The sequence below is a fragment of the Arachis duranensis genome, chromosome 5, assembly GCF_000817695.3.
Source record: "Arachis duranensis cultivar V14167 chromosome 5, aradu.V14167.gnm2.J7QH, whole genome shotgun sequence".
NCBI lineage: Eukaryota > Viridiplantae > Streptophyta > Magnoliopsida > Fabales > Fabaceae > Arachis > Arachis duranensis.
In genome coordinates this window covers 87,210,058-87,215,358 of record NC_029776.3, presented here as the reverse complement: position 1 = coordinate 87,215,358, position 5,301 = coordinate 87,210,058, and the positions used below count along the sequence as shown (strand labels likewise).

The 5,301-nt window shown below is 30.3% G+C and overlaps 1 long non-coding RNA gene across 2 annotated transcripts in view; it reads left to right on the top strand.

The window, feature by feature from the left end:
• Positions 1-3,061: 3,061 nt before the first annotated feature.
• LOC127747803 (uncharacterized) overlaps positions 3,062-5,301 on the top strand; it is a 4,291-nt gene continuing 2,051 nt past the window's right edge. The window contains exons 1-4 of one of the 2 annotated variants that reach the window (XR_008009751.1): positions 3,062-3,349; positions 3,719-3,823; positions 4,560-4,654; positions 4,781-4,870. This is a non-coding gene — a long non-coding RNA (uncharacterized LOC127747803). The remainder of the gene's footprint in view (positions 3,350-3,718; positions 3,824-4,559; positions 4,655-4,780; positions 4,871-5,301) is intronic. The other variant, XR_008009750.1, reaches the window with a different exon arrangement.

Below are 5,301 nucleotides of genomic sequence, written 5' to 3'. Positions count from 1 at the left end.
AAATTACTAAATTTTAAAAATAAGAAGATTTTATACTTTTAATAATGTTTGTAAAAATTTATATTAAAATCTAATTTTTTTAAATTTTTCAAACTCTATATAAAATATCTATTTTTTATCACATTTTAAAAAAATTATAAATATATTTGTCTTTTGTACTATTTTTTAAATTTTTTTAGCGACGTATACTTTCAAATATTATTTTCTTAATTTTTTTTTAAACGGTCAGATGAGGCGGCTTAGTTGAGAATGATAAATGTCTTTTTTAGTTTTTTCTTACTTGTCCACCAAGATTTCTAGAGCCATGCATCACACTGGTTGATTTTTTGCAAGAAAAATCTTCCATTAATAATATTCTCTTGCACTGCTACGGTCACATCAAAATCATGTGAAGTACCAAAAATACCTCTGACAAAATTTTGGTGCTCACAATTACACTACTTCTAAAAGAGCAAAACCATAAAAACATTTTTAAAAAAAATTAAAATGTGACAATAATAATTAATAAATACTTTTTAAATGAACTTAATATTTAATAAGGATTATTGTATTTAATCTGAATTTCTGTAAAAATATTTAGATAAAAATTTAAAAAATATATAAAAAACCAAAATAAAATTTAATTTTCAGACTTTTTTATATTTTATTTTATAAAATTTTATGTCATCTATAAAAATAGCAAACAAATGTCACTTGGTATAAAATTACTAAATTTTAAAAATAAAAATTTCTCTATATTCATAAAAAATAGCATCAAGTTTCAAATTTTATAGCATTTTTTTATGATACATATCTTATATTTGATTATTTTTTTTATCACACATTTTAACCTTTTGAAAACGTTTTTGTTGTTTTTATTTTTTAACTAAAGGTATTTTTGACCGGGTTTAAAATGTTCAAAAGTAGACAAATTTGTATCTGTAATTTATTGTTGATAAAATAAATCAACTTCAGAGAACCATTTTCCTATATAAGGTAGGACTGTTAAAATAGGCTAAATTTATAGGGTTAATCTATTTATTTATTTAAATGAGTAAATTTTGTTTTTAAAATTAGGTCTGTTTAAATTTTTGGCTAAACGGACTGAGTCTGATTAACCCAAAAAGATAATGGGTTAAACGGGTAGTCCGTTTATTTTTTTTTACATTTAAAAAAAAAGCAATACCTTTAGTCGATATATTTTTTTTGATCCGACCCGAAAATCCGACCCATCAATTAAAAAATATTATTTTTAAAGGTTTTTGACATAAAAGTGGTATTTTTTGTCAAAATAATTTTCAAAAAATAAAATTAAATTACAAACGGTTTAGGCTAAAAAATTTTGGCCCGCAAATAAAGCGAGTTTAAACGAGCCAACCCATTTAACCCACGGGTTTAACGGGTCGGGACTAAATGGACCGGACTAGCCCGTTTGACAGCCCTAATATAAGAATGGTAAAACTCTCTAAAATGTGAGGATCTCTGCGAAAATTGCCTCGAATAAAGATCCGACTGTGGAGAATTTTTTCTGTGAAGATGAGAATGAAAAACGAAATTCTCCCAGGGCAGGCGTGGGAATTCCCGTCCCATCCCCGCTAATTTCCGAAATTCTAAATTTGTTTAAGTGTCCTTAATAGTTTATTTTTCATATATATTTTTTAGTCATTTCACATACCATATCTATTTATTAGATAAAAGAAGAGTTGCAAAACAGTGACACCCGTTCACATATTTCAACACCTGTCCATTTTTCAACTGTTTTTGGCATTTCTCCAATTGACACGTATCTTTATTTCTATTGAAATTACAATCCTATTCTATATATACATTGGTAATTACGTATCCTGCCCTTTTTCCACTGTTGCAAGGTTCTTTTGCTTTTGGCTTTTTGCTGGAACAAAGACAAGAGTGGCATCAGCAATCCCATCCTCAGCAAGAACTTCTTACCTGGTGTAAGGTTCTCAGGGGAGTCGTTTGTCCAGTGGATTGAAGGGAGTGAATCGAGCAGCAATCCCAAAACCACCATTTAGCTGGAGAAAGTGAAAATACTAGCTTTTTGATTGGATGATTGCGCGCCTTCAGATTGATTTCAAAAATTTTCAATTTTCCATTCAAATTCTAAAACTGTTCTACACTCAAACCCTCTCTTTCACTTGAAAGAAGATATTGCAGCAATCCCAATTAAATTTTCCGCCCAAATTTGATTTTAAAGGAAGTGGTTGTACAGCTGATTGAGCGGGAATTTTTCCGCTCAAATTTGGCCCAATAAAACAAATTTCCTAATTCATCTATCTCCTCATGCTCCCATTCACTCTCATAACTACCCTCTTTTTTTCGAACCCCCCTGACATTCTAAGGCTTTGTTTGGATATAAGAAGGAAAATGGAAAGGAAAGAAAATAAGAGGAAAGAAAATGAAAGGAAAGAAAATTGAAAGAAAACTAGAGTTATTTGTATGTTGTTTGGATTAAGAGAAAATAGATGGAAAGAAAATAGAGAGAAAATTTTCTTTTGTTTGGATTGAAAGAAAAGTGAGAAGAAAGAAAATTATGTTAGAATAAAATTACATTAATATCCTTACTTATATTATATATAAATTATAATATATTAATTTTACAAGTAAATAATTTTACAAGTAAATAATTATTCATAAATTATATTATTAATCTCTTAAATTATATTTAAAAAAAATGAAATTTGATAGTGCTGTAAAATTAAGAAGAGTACAAGAGATGATTTCCAAATGTAAAAAAAATAAAATAAAATATTTTGATCTTTTTATTAAATAGAGGGTAAATTTGTAATTATATCACTATTTTCTCTTTCTTGTTAGTTTTCATCTCCCAGCCGAAGAGAAAATTTTTTCGTGGACCCCACTCCACTTTTTTCTTTTCCTCTTCGTTTTCTTTGATAAACCAAACAATAGAAAACTTGATTTTCCACCCGTTTTCTTTCCTGTATTTTCCTTCCCCTTATTTTCGTTTGAACCAAACACTGTGTAAAACTCTCATTCTCATCCTCTGAAATCTTTTTCCATTGAAAATCTTGAGCGGGAAAACAGGAGATTGCGTTCCCAATAAGAAGAAGGTGTGTCGCCGGCGATTCTCTCTCATCCGTTGCTGCTGGAATGTCTCAGACGGTGTCGATCCCCCGTGACAACACCTCCACAGATGACATCACCAAAAACGCCCAAGCATCGTCGAATGGGGTGGCTGCCGCTGCTACGAGGCTGAGGATCTTCATTAAGTTTTACTCAATGTATGGGCACGTGGAAGGCCTAGCAAGGAGGCTGAAGAAGGGCGTGGACGACGTTGAGGGAGTGGAAGTGGTTCTCTACAGGGTGCTGGAGTTGCTCCCGGCAGAGATTCAGAGTATGGATACCATTTTTATAGTTTATTTTTTTAATTAAAAGTTGAAATCAAGATGATGAAATTGTTTAATTTTTTAATTTAATGATTCCGTACAAAAGAAGATTTGCCATTAGTCCAGCTTAGTTCATGACTTCATTCTCCATATGCCAATGAAATGGAGTAATTTGTCAGTGTTGAATTATTTAACGAGTATATGATAATCCATGCTTCAGTAAAAACATTAAAGAAGATGAAGTTCCTGTTGCTGCTGAAACCTGAGGTTATTTTGTTGGAGAAATATTTTTTTTGTGGTGGTGTTGTGTATTCATTGTGTCATCTTTGCTTAGCATTTACCTGCAATTTAATGATACCTGCTTGCTTTATGATCAGTTGGCGGGAATGAAGGGGAGTTTGATGGATGGAAGTGGTCGAGGCCTAATGGAGGGCATGGAAAACTAACATCAGCACTGAAGACATAAAAGATTTAAACAAAAGGTATTGCCTAAATAAAACTATATTTTATTTTTTTTAAAAATATTTTATACAAAACACTTTCCTTATGGGTGTTAATCATAGTCCAAAATGGATTGAGTTGAATTTGTCATTTTCCTGTGAATGTTATGGATTGAGTTCTACTAATATTTGGAGCAAAATTTACATAAAATTTTGTAGGTTACAGATTATGATTGGTTAAAAAAATATATACATGTGCTTTTATTAAAACTTGGCCCAAATTTGGTTTTGTTTATGGGTGTTAATTTTATTTTCAAAGTGTTTTATACACCTTCATGTACTGATTGATTATCCATATTATATCCAATATATACTCATAATTTGTGGACATTCCTGAATTATTTAATACTGTATAATTTTCACTTGGATTTTTAGATGTTCCTATTAAGACATTAAAGATATATGGGGCCGAGCCGCCGAGCAACCCTACCTATGCATTAGAAGAACCAATTGTTTCAGTTGGTGACAATGAGATTCATGCCTGTATTTATATGTGATCTTATATTAACGACTATTACTCTAAAGGGCCTCGACGGTTTTTATGTTGATGAAGATTGGTAATGGGTTGTTTAATTAAACTTAAATGATGATCAGTTATTTTTTTTTGTTTTATTGACTAATTATATTTTTCTTTCCTTTTTTAACTGTAATAAATGTTTGATATCTACATTTTAAAGCAAATGTTGCTGCCTCTCATACTTTACCACGTGTTTTGCAGATTTTTCATGTTTAGTGGACAGAGTGATGGAAAAGAATGACGTTTCTTTGGTTTCATCCGGTGATAAATTAAGTTACTATATTGAGTGATTAGAGGTAAGTGTAATGGCGTCTGTTGCATAGATTTTTTGAGTTTTTATATATTTGCATGTGTTATGCTCCCTTTTTTCTTTTAAAGAAAATCTAACTTTTTACTGATTACTTTTCTACTGCTTATTGAAGGAGCTCGAGTCTTTTGCAGGTAGACAAGATAGAATCATTTACAACGAAAAGCACAATGACAATCTTGGTATTGTTCACCCAAAGGTATAGGTGATTTCCTGAAATTTCATTATCTTGATTGTAATACCTCTCCTGTTTTTTATGCAATTTTATATCATTGCCAACGTGATTGATTTCTTTCACACTTTACCACTATGCTCACGTTAGAGGATTACCAAATCCATGTTATAGTATTAATTACCCAAGTGTGTGTTTGTCTGAGTAACATTTACTTACTACATATGATTTTTTGTGGCCAAGTTTAGCCATTTCCCTCTATCATTTTTTTTATATTTTTTTTATTTTTAATTTAAAATCATTTTATTGTGTTGTGATGACTCTAATTCTTTTATTACTTATTAGTTCTTCTCACACCTGCTTAGTATTTTTTCTTCTTTCTTTTGCTTAGTGTTTTATTTTTATTTTTTTAATATATAAACTGGATGCGCATGAAAAGCTATGTTGGTATATAATTGTTTTAC